Source organism: Mus musculus, chromosome 4, assembly GCF_000001635.26.
Source record: "Mus musculus strain C57BL/6J chromosome 4, GRCm38.p6 C57BL/6J".
NCBI classification, from domain to species: domain Eukaryota; kingdom Metazoa; phylum Chordata; class Mammalia; order Rodentia; family Muridae; genus Mus; species Mus musculus.
Genome location: NC_000070.6, coordinates 35588440 through 35600882, shown reverse-complemented (window position 1 = coordinate 35600882; position 12443 = coordinate 35588440).

The following is a 12443-nucleotide window of genomic DNA, read 5'->3' as shown; positions in this document are numbered from 1 at the left end:
TCTTTCTTTATTCCTTCCTTGACCAAGGTATCATTGAGAAGAGTGTTGTTCAGTTTCCACGTGAGTGTTGGCTTTCTGTTATTTTTTTTTGTTATTGAAGATCAGCTTTAGTGCATGGTGATCTGATAGGATACATGGGACAATTTCAATATTTTTGAATCTGTTGAGGCCTGTTTTGTGACCTATTATGTGGTCAATTTTGGAGAAGGTACCATGAGGTGCTGAGAAGAAGGTATATCCTTTTGTTTTAGGATAAAATGTTCTGTAGATATTTGTCAGATCCATTTGTTTCATCACTTCTGTTAGTTTCAGTGTGTCCCTGTTTAGTTTCTGTTTCCATGATCTGTCCATTGGTGAAAGTGGTGTGTTGAAGTCTCCCACTATTATTGTGTGAGGTGCAATGTGTGCTTTGAGCTTTACTAAAGTTTCTTTAATGAATGTGGCTGCCCTTGTATTTGGAGCATAGATATTCAGAATTGAGAGTTCCTCTTGGAGGATTTTACCTTTGATGAGAACGAAGTGCCCCTCCTTGTCTTTTTTGATGACTTTGGGTTGGAAGTCAATCTTATCAGATATTAGGATGGCTACTCCAGCTTGTTTCTTCATACCATTTGCTTGGAAAATTGTTTTCCAGCCTTTTATTCTGAGGTAGTGTCTATCTTTTTCTCTGAGATGTTTCTCCTGTAAACAGCAAAATGTTGGGTCTTGTTTGTGTAGCCAGTTTGTTAGTCTATGTCTTTTTATTGGGGAGTTGAGACCATTGATGTTAAGAGATATTAAGGAAAAGTAATTGTTGCTTCCTGTTATTTTTGTTGTTAAAGTTGGCATTCTGTCCTTGTGGCTGTCTTCTTTTAGGTTTGTTGAGGGATTACCTTCTTGTTTTTTCTAGGGCATTGTTCCCGTTCTTGTATTGGTTTTTTTCTGTTATTAACCTTTGAAGGGCTGGATTCGTGGAGAGATAATGTGTGAATTTGCTTTTGTCGTGGAATAGTTTGGTTTCTCCATCTATGGTAATTGAGAGTTTGGCTGGGTATAGTAGCCTGGGCTGGAATTTGTGTTCTCTTAGTGTCTGTATAACATCTGTCCAGGCTCTTCTGGCTTTCATAGTCTCTGGTGAAAAATCTGGTGTAATTCTGATAGGCTTGCCTTTGTATGTTACTTGACCTTTTTCCCTTACTGCTTTTAGTATTCTATCTTTATTTAGTGCATTTGTTGTTCTGATTATTATGTGTTGGGAGGAATTTCTTTTCTGGTCCAGTCTATTTGGAGTTCTGTAGGCTTCTTGTATGTTCATAGGTATCTCTTTCTTTATATTTGGGAAGTTTTCTTCAATAATCTTGTTGAAGATGTTTGCTGGTCCTTTGAGTTGAAAATCTTCATTCTCATCCACTCCTATTATCCGTAGGTTTGGTCTTCTCATTGTGTCCTGGATTTCCTGGATATTTTGAGTTAGGATCTTTTTGCATTTTTCATTTTCTTTGATTGTTGTGCCGATGTTCTCTATGGAATCTTCTGCACCTGAGATTCTCTCTTCCATCTCTTGTATTCTGTTGCTGATGTTCAAATCTACGGTTCCAGATTTCTTTCCTAGGGTTTCTATCTCCAGTGTTGCCTCACTTTGAGTTTTCTTTATTGTGTCTACTTCCCTTTTTAGGTCTAGTATGGTTTTGTCCATTTCCATCACCTGTTTGTATGTTTTTTCCTCTTTTTCTGTAAGGACTTCAACCTGTTTGATTGTGTTTTCCTGTTTTTCTTTAAGGACTTGTAACTCTTTAGCAGTGTTTTCCTGTATTTCTTTAAGTGATTTATTAAAGTCCTTCTTGATGTCCTCTACCATCATCATGAGATATGCTTTTAAATCTAGGTCTAGGTTTTCGGGTGTTTTGGGGTGCCCTGGACTGGGCGAAGTGGGAGTGCTGGGTTCTGATGATGGTGAGTGGTCTTGGTTCCTGTTAGTAGGATTCCTACGTTTACCTTTAGCCATCTGGTAATCTCTGGAGTTAGTAGTTATAGTTGACTCTGTTTAGAGATTGTTCTTCTGGTGATTCTGTTACCGTCTCTCAGCAGACCTGGGAGACAGATTATCTCCTCTGAGTTTCAGTGCTCAGAGCACTCTCTGCTGGCAAGCTCTCTTACAGGGAAGGTGCGCAGATACCTTGTTTTTGGACCTCCTCCTGGTCGAAGAAGAAGGCCCAAAACAGGGTCTCTCTCAGAAGCTGTGTTGCTTTGGCAGTTCCCAGAAGCTGTCAGCTTCTGTGGTGCAGACTCTCACCTGTGCAGACTAAATTCCTAAGTTCCAGGGAGTCCTGGAACCAAGATGGTGACCGCTGCTCCTGAGGCTGAGGCCGCCTCCCGAGCCAGGCGGACACCTGTCCTCTGGTCCGGACGGTGGCCGGCTGTCTGCAGCCTGCAAAGGGTGCTGCCTCAGCGGCTCTGTGCTTCCGCCTGTCCCAGAAGCTGTCCGGTTTTCTGGCGCACCCTCTAACCTGTTCAGACTAATTTCCTAGGTCCCGCGGAGTCCCGGAACCCAGATGGCGACCGCTGCTGCTGAGGCTGAGGCCGTTTCCCAAGCCAGGCAGACACCTGTCCTCTGGTCCGGACGGTGGCCGGCTGTCTGCGGCCCGCCAAGGGTGCTGCCTCAGCGGCTCTGTGCTTCTGCCTGTCCCAGAAGCTGTCCGGTTCTCTGGCGCCAATGGATGTCATTCTTAAGGAGGACATGTTGACACATTCCAAAGTATTTCACCATAAAGAGGAAAGAGAGGTGCTTTTTTTTTCTCTGTTAGTAACAACATTTATGTTGGAATAACTACAGTCTCAAAAAGAGCCATTGAACCATTATTCTAGGATGTGATGGATTTGCAAAAATATCCCCCAAATCCAATGTTTGTTATGTTTTTTATGTCTTCATAATGCTTCTACTGACCAGATAACTGGGAAACTTTAATTGGTAGTTATTACTTTAATATAAATGTATACTTTATATTGAAAAATATTGACTATTTTAATTAAAAATTTTTCACAGGAGGATGAGGTAGAGAAAAGACTCAGTAGTTTAGATTACTAGCTGTTCTTTCAGAGGTCTAGGGTTCAATTTTCAGCCCCACATCTGTAACTCTATTTCCAGGACATCTGAAGCCTCCTTCTGGTCTCTGCAGGTACCAGGCACACATGTGGCACACAGACTTACATGCAGGTAAAATATCTATATGCATGACAAAAATAATAATAAATGTTAAGAGTTTTAGGAACTGTGGATTTGTATTGAGTGGTAGAGTACTTGCCTAGCATTTAGGAAGCTCGGGGTTTGGTCCCCTGTACTACAGAAAAACTAGGCATAATGTTATATAGATGGAAGGCAAGATTTTAGGAGATAGAGGTGGGAAGATCAGAAATTCCAGCTCATTCTCCATTCCATGGTGAGGTCTGGGTCATGGTAGTCTACATAATGCCCTCTTGTGTCTAGAAAAAGAGAATTTTTAGTACTGTACTGCAGTGCTTAAATGCATACATGTGATAGTTATAAGCAATTATTAAGTAGTTCTTAGCTTCACATGCAAGGTGGGAGATAAGAGGAAAAGAAAAGGTGGATGAATGAGATCACTGTACTGATACACATTTATGGACATCTCTAAAATGTGCTTAGCTTGGGCATCAGAAGAACTGCTAGGGGCTAAATGAATGTTAATTTAGATAAGAAGATCATAAAGCTACATCATGGACAGCCTGTGAGAGCCCCCATGCTCTGAAAGCTACAGTACATATGATGAGAAAGGAGAAAAGGAGAAGAAAATGAATACCAGGCACAACAACAAATCCAAATGGTCAAAAGAACCAATATTTGACTATGTAGGAGCAAAATCTAAACCTAGACAAATTTCTGAAGGAAAAAAAACTAAAAAGCCTTGATATGATTAACTTTAAACTTTTAGTCAAAATGAATTCCTGTAAATTCCTACTAAAATGTATATTCTAGTGCTTTCTGACAGGAGCCTGGTATGGCTGTTCTCTGAAAGGTTCTACCAGCACCTGACCAATACAGATGCAAATATTCACAGCCAACCATTGGACTGAGCCTAGGGACCCCAATGGAATAGCTAGAGGAAAGACTGAAGGAACTAAAGGGTATTGCAACACCGTAGAAAAAAATAATATCAACTGGAAAGCCTAGAGCTCCCAGGAACTAAACCACCAACCAAACAGTATACATGGAGGGATCCATGGCTCCAGCTACCTATGTAGAAGAGGATGGCCTTATCTGACATCAATGGGAGGGGAGGCCCTTGGTCCTGTGGAGGCTTGGCAGTAAGGCAAGAAGAAATGAGTGGGTGGATGAGCACCGCCATAGAGGCAAAGGGGAGGGGTAAGAAAGGACGGATGGGGTATTTTGTGAAGGTTGCCTTTATAGTGAGACTCTGTCTTGAATACAGATAGATAGATAGATAGATAGATAGATAGATAGATAGATAGATAGATAGATAGAATCTATAGATAGATCTACAGATAGATGATAGATAGATCTGCAGGGGAGCAGTGCAGTTTTAGAGTACTTAACCTAGAACACATGAGGCAAACACTGCTCAGCCTAATCTAAGAAGAACCACACAGACATGACTGATAAAGATGCTAGTAGGACCAGCTTTGTGACTATTTTGACAGACAGTTTAGACAGCTCACATGCTAACGATCATGTGTCCTCTACGTCTCTCAAGCATGCAACTGCTGGTCCAACAGAAGACAAGAATAAAGGTATTCAGTAAACCACAATTAGGACTTTTGCATCCTATAGTTTTAAAGACTTCAAGTCAAATGCAATGGTGCACATGAGCTGCCCCAGATATGATGTCCCCTGGAACTACTCATTTAACAGTCTTGTAAGGGGAGGAATTGAACATATAGTTGACTTAATTTGTCCCTGACCCTGGTGTTTAAAATTTTTTCCCTTCTAAATAGGCCTAAAATAGCATTATATGAAGACTCCATATTAAAATCTTTATGTGTTTCCCACTGATGTTAGTAGTTCATTCTGCAAATACTTCATTATTTATTTTCCTTTAGACAGTCAGGACTTACTTATGTTCCCATCTTTACTTGTGATTCCTATAGTGTTGTCCACATATCCTAAAGCGCAACAAACTTGTTCAGAAGTTCTTCCTATTACTTCTACCATGCTGATGAAAGTTGAATTGTTTTGGAGTGAGCTGTTCTACCTCAATTCTCAAATCATTTTAGTTGTGCAAATTGTTATTGGCAATGCAAAGAATCTCCAAGGTTTGAGCTACTTGCCTTACTTAAATGTTACCCAATATGACAACTAGATCACAGTCCCCAAGCTTTAAACTTTTAACTTTCATCTACTTCTTTCACCAACACAAAACCAAGCTCACTCTTGGTTTTATCAATTCAATCCTCTTCTTTAAAATTCTTCAACCCAAAATGTTCCCTACCTTCAAGATGTTCAGGGACAAAGATGGAGCAGAGACACAAGGAATGGCCAACCAATGACTGGCCTAACTTGAGACCCATCTCATAGGCAAGAACCAACCCCTGACACTATTAATGATAATCTGTTGTATTTGCAGGCAGGAGCCTAGTATAACTCTTCTCTGAGAGGTTCCATCCCACAGCCAATGGAAACAGATGTAGAGACCCACAGCTAAACATTAGATAGAACTTGCGAGTCTTGTAGAAGAATTGCAGGGGAAATTAAGGAAACTGGAGGGGATAGGAACTCCTCAAGAAGATCAATTGGGTCAACTAACCTGGACCCTTGAGGGCTCCCAGAGACTGAAACAGAAACAAAAAAGCAAACACAGGCTGGATCTAGCACCCTGCCCCCACCGTGCACAGTGTAGCAGACTTGCAGCTAGGTTTTATGTGGGTCCCCTAAACACCGGAGCAGGGCTATTCTTGAATCTCTTGCCATTTAAAGCAGCTACACTCTGCCAGGAGAGGAGAGAAGAGATCTGGAGCCAAGGGGGATCCTGTGGACTGTAGCCTCCTGGTTTCACCCACTGCTAGACAGGGCCCACAAGGGCATCAGGGAAGCTAATACTTTGGCCACTATTTAATAGATACACTATAAATTTAGTTTCACCATTTTAATTCAATAGGTATTTATTTCATTATGTGGGTGTTTGTTTGTTTTATCTTGTTATTTTTATACCTTTAAAATATATCATGTCATTATTGATAACCTATCCCAATAGTTTCTGATCCAGGGTGTTTGGAGTCATGCCCAGAAACTGGCATTTGATGAAAAGCCAGAGTTGACTCTTATTCACATTTATGTTTGAGAACCATACCTGATTCTCAACAAATTCTGCACAGCTTAGTTATTTTCATCTTGTCTTTTATGTTGTAAAATTGTAAGTCATTGTTGCTAACACCATTAACCTTCCTTTCACATTTAAATAGTTTTTCCTAAGACTCTCACAATCTTATTCTTTATTATTCCCAGAACTACTTCTTCAGATACAAATTATTTTAGAGACAACAGTGTAATAGAAGAAATACAGTTAGATTGAGACTTAAACTTCCTCGGGCCTCAATTTTGTCAATAATGGTGTACCCGAGGATCAATGAGATGATCCTGGAATTTACTTAGCAGGGTATTTGGACATTTGATATATGTCAAGAATGTCATTCTTTCTTTTAATACTTATTATAACAAGAGACCTGAAATCCAATTCCTTCTATGGTTCTGTTCTGAATAATAAGGACATAAAACTTCTAGGTCATAAGTGTCATTAGCAGGGTAGAAAGAGCACCCCCTTGGCCTGTGTGAAGACATAGATCTAAAAAGAAAGAATGGGAATAGAAGAGATGACAGGTCCCTCTGTTTGTAAATACTGAGCTCCAACAACCTAAAAGGATTCAAGTCCTTTAAAACATTTAATAGTACTTTAAATATGCTTCTAACAGATGATTAAGTCCAGCTAGTGCTAACATATAGATTTCAACCCTATGTTCTGGAGTCTTTGGTAAAGGAAGGTAACTCTGAACACTATCAAAAGAGAAATGTAAACACTAAGCCAGCCACAAACACTTTGATCTTCAATGGTGTCCCATCTGCAAGATATACTAGAGCATGGTGGCACAAAGCTCACAGGAATAACCATCAAATAACTAATTTGACTTAAGGGACACCCTATAAGAACCATATCCTGTACATGGTTAGGAAGACAGTATAAATAAACATGTAGTTTTCTTACTATTAAATTCCACTTACTTATTGAACTACTTAAAATATTTAATTATTATTAAATCAATCACTATGAGATGTCTAGGAATCTATACACACACCAAGTTTACCCATTGTAGTACTGTACTTGTGACAGGTTATATAAGACTTATAGGTTAAGACACAGGGAGCTCGAAGTCACAGACTTCAATAAAGGCATTCAATTCTGCTATGCCTGAATATGGATTTATTAAGTTTCTGGGTATATTATGTTAAACAAGGAACATTTGTTCATAGTTCCTTGAAATAGTTGTTTTCTGCTATTTTTAGTTGCTTGATATTTTCCCACAGCTAGCTCTCTCTCTCTCTCTCTCTCTCTCTCTCTCTCTCTCTCTCTGTGTGTGTGTGTGTGTGTGTGTGTATCCAAATAGTTCTTGTTGTACTTCAGGTTTACTCTTCTCAATTTTCCCTGGTATTTATTTATCTATCTAGGGAAATTTTCATTGCGAATATTATGATGTTTGACTTTAAAAATTCACCTTACGTTGGCTATGACTTCTAATTCTCCTTATCAACCCTGCAATTTTGAGGTTTGTTTTTATTAAATTCCTTATGTTCCTGGTTACATAATAACCCCTTGCTACTTTGTATGTCTATGAGTTTGTATAAATGTTAGTAACTATCTTCATCTAATTTTTATAGAGTATCTGAATCTTTGTTCTCTATTAAAGAGGATTATGGGGTTTTGTTTTTGTTTTTTAGCTTGTTTTACTTCTTCTTATTTCTATTTTATACATATAGGTGCCTTGCTTGGATGTATGCTTGTGCACTGTGTGTTCAGGGCCTGAATAAGTCAGAAGAGGGTGGAATATCTCTTGAAACTGAACTTCTAGATGGTTGTGAGCCACTGTGTTGGTGCTGAGCATTGAAACTGCTCAAGAAGAGGAACTAGTATTTATACGTGCTGAGCCATCTCTCAAGCTCCTGAGGATTAAGTTTGTATTTGGAAAATTTCAGCTTAGCATCTTTTAGACGAAGTATGTCAAAGTGGCTTAGAAAAACACTATGGAGATGACCTAGCATGCTACAAAGAGGTGTCTCTATTGTAAGTTCCAAGATCAATTTCAGCCTCTCTACTAGTGCTCTTTCTACTAGTCACATTCAAACACCTTCTTACCCTGAGTAAACACTAGGGATTATTCAACATTTTCCTTTGCTGCTATGGTTCTTCCTTGGCTAATCTTCTTTATATTTAATGGAATAAGTTTGCTTTCTTACAACTCTAGATGTACATGAATCTGGATAGGGCTTAGAAATGATCAAATGGAAGAGAACTAAGTGCAATCCCAATTAAGTTGTCAGAATTTAGCATGCATCATAGTAGAATACTGACTGCATGCTATTTTTAACAAGCACAGCTCTACACTGGGTCTAGCCAGGTTAGAATATCCCACTGGCAATGTTACTGGTCAAGCACGAGAACTATAACACTCTACAATACCCAAGTAGACAGTTTGTAGTATTTAGAAGAGAATCAGAATTTGGTTTTGCTTTCAAACTCTTCCTTGCCCTCGTGAATGCTTTCAGAAGTCAACTGGTAAGTTTCCTGAGGGTCTAGGCTCATTTATTTGAAGGATACATGCAATGAGGGTGCCCTATAGGCCACCTCTGCTATTGGCACGTGGTTCTTTTCTCTCCCTAACCTTCAAACGCTTTCAAGTAGCAGTAGAGATCTCACTGTAGACACACACTAAGAAGTACTGCCCTTCATTTTTAACTAGTGTCTGAACACTAGCAATTATATTTCTCTAGCCTAGCAGAGAGGCATGACCTGAAACAGAAAGATAGGAAGACAGATTTAGTCTAACTAAAGAATAGTGTTTGAACTCTCATGCTATAAGGAAGGAGAGTTATCAACTTTCTGTTTCACATGAGAGTCTAAGGTAGACACAGAAATGTGTGACCCTGAGCTCCCACTGAAGGGAAAAGTTTCATTCAACTTTTCATTGCCTATGTTGTACTTTTACAGGTTCCTAAGAGCTCTCTCATGAGATCATCTTTCTTAGATTTTTATGATTGCCACTAACCAAATCAGGTCAACAAGAACAAGCTGCAGATGAGCCCAGTGACACAGCTAAGGGCCTGATGGCTGCCTGGAATTGATGGATGTGAGTGTCGTTTACCATTAGGAAAAGTCTGGGTATCAAGAGATGGCAGGTGTAAGTCATGCCCATTCTTACTAAGACTCAAGACATATTCGATAGTTATGGCAGAGAAAAAAAGTACTACCAGTGTGAATCATACAACCCAGAACATCACTCTCAGATTTACATTCCTCTATAGCAATCAATCTTAATATTTTTGAAATATGGAAATGTTTGAGAATATTGTGAATATGCTGTGCCTCTTTCTTAAAAAATACTTATTCAGAAGCACAGAATATTGATGTATTTAAATTCCTCTTGCTGCCTCTATGCACATACACATACAAGCATGCACCACTGAGTAAATAATGAACTCCAGGTAAGAAATGGCCCTAAAATACAGGCAATGAATGACCATGAGTACCAGAAAAAACTTTAGGACAGTATGGTAGCATTGGTTTTCCTTAAAAATTCTGGATGAAGACAAAGAAGGTAAACTCTTAATAGATGAGAGAAAATAAGGCTTCACAAAGACAAATATATGAAACTAAAATAGACACAGAGAACAGTACACACATAGAAAACAATTTCCCAGGCATGGATGCCCATGGACAGTGAGATCAGAGACCTACTCTCTGGTTTCAGAGTCCTCTTTTAGGAGCCTCCAATCTCCAAAATTTGCTGATTTAAGATTTCCTCTGATTAGGACTAAATTATATCATCAGTTTTCCTGGTTCTTCAGTTCTCAGACAGAATCCCATAGGACTCTCCATGGCCACACTCAGTGTTAAGATCTGAATATGAAATGTCTCCCATACCCTTATGTGGCCCCAGTTAGCAGCACTGTTTTTGAAACATTGTTGAACCTTCAGAGAATTAAGACTCACTGGAGAAAGTGAGTTATTGGGAATGGACCTCGGGGTTCTACTCCCAGACCCCACTTCCTGTATACTCTCTTATTTCCTGACAGGAGATGCAATATGATCACATGCCACGATGGACTGACTGTATTTCCTTGAACATGTAATGTAAAATAAAATTCCTTTCATACTGGTTCATTTCTGTCAACTTCTCACAGACTAGAGTCACCTGAGAAGAGGAAATCTCAACTGAAGAAGAGCATCCACTAGATTTGCCTGTGGGGCATTATCTTAATTAATGATGGATGTGGGATGACCCATCCCACTGTGAGTAGTACTTCCCCAAAGACGGTGGTCCTCGGTTGTATAAAAAGGTAAGCTCTGAAAGCTATGGGAAGCAATCCAATGAGAAGCATCCCTTTGCAGTCTCTGCTTCAGTTTCTCTTCCCAGGTTCCTCCTTCAAGTTCTTCCCTGGACTCCACTGATGATAAACTAGAACCTGTAAGGCAAATGAACTATTTCTGCTCCTAAATTGCCATTGTTTTATCACAGAAACAAATAAACAAACTAATACACCTTTCCTTCTCCTGCTTATCATTAACTACCAATAACACAATCTAGAATCACCTGAAAGGGGAGTCTTAATAGAGTGATTCTCTTTACTGGCATATTCTGTGCACATGTCTATGGAAGGTAACCTTGACTGTCAATTGATATAGGATGCTCCAGTCTTCTATGGGCATTATCATTCCCTTGACAGGTAGTCCTAGGCTGTATCATGATCTAGAGTAAGCCAGAAAATGGGGTGTTTCTTGTCATTTCTGCTTTATACTCCTGCTTGAGTCTCTGCCCTGACTTCTCTGGATGATGGACTATGACCTGGAAATATAAGCCAAATAAATGCTTTCTCGCTTAAGTTGCTTTTGGTCAGAAAGCTTTATCACAGCAACAGAAAGGAAACCAGAACATTCTTTACGTTGCTTCTGTCAGTTGTTCTGACAATGAGAACAGTAAATAATATACCATGTGTGTCAATTCCCATAACTCTCTCTTATGTATCTATATAAATCCTGCTGTACCTACATATTTTTCTAGAGAACCTTGATAAGTACAACTCCCTCATCCTAATATTCTTTTGACATATAAAAATACTATAATATATATGTGTGTGTGTGTGTGTATATATATATATATATATATATATATATATATATATATATATATATATATATTTGGAACTACTAGCAGGTAGGCAGGAATTGAAATAACCTGAATCGGGCTATCCTTCAGATCAGTTTATATACAGAGAAATAGAAGTATTCAAGCCACTTAAAGTTTATTCATTTAATGAGAACTATTGCTTCAAAAAGGCTGATTACAAATGCAGGAGGGTGTTCAAAACCATGGAGATGAGAGTATTCTGCCTGTAGGCACTTTTCTGTGAAGGAAAGCCCAGGGCTGACAGCAGCACCAGGGAGTCAACTCAAACACAAAAGTGTCAAGGTGACAGGGCCTGAATCTCATGCCTTGAACCCTTTTGGAGAGATGGGCATGCATAAAATCGTGTGTTCTTTTGTTTAGTGCCAGGAGTGGCCTTCATCGTTAGCAGCTGAAAGAATACTTAAAGAATCAGAACCAAAGGAGCAGGTAGAGATAATCCAGCCAATAACTGAAGAAGTTAAGTGTATTCATAGGAAGATTGATTCACCCAAGGATTGCACATAGAATCTGTGCATGATGGGGCTGGAATTTAAATGCTTAGGCCACCCCTTCTAATTTAATCCTTTTCACAAAACACTTTAGTGTCTATGTTTCAGGAATTCATTTGAAAAATCATAAAGGCTAAAATTTAATGATCAGCAGCAATCACCCACAGAAAACCCTCATGAAGGCTCATCCAATCTTAGAATTTCAACATCTTTCAAGTTATCAATAATGCATGGGAATAAACAAACAATATCTGCATTTGAAATAAGCCAGTTTGTTTGTAGTTTGCTTGTCCTGCAAAATGTACAGTTTGTAAGTTGTCCCAGTAAGATTACCAACATGTGTAGAATCTTAATTAATCTTAGTAGAATGTTGACTTATTATCATAAGGAAATCCCTAACACTGAATATTTTACCGTCCACCAGGATAATTTCCTCCTTTATATTAACTTGTGAAAGGGGAAACGAAGGCACATTTAACAAATGTGCATCCCTTGAAGGCAATGCTTGGGTTCCCATAATTCTCAGAGCACAGACCTCCAAATATTCCA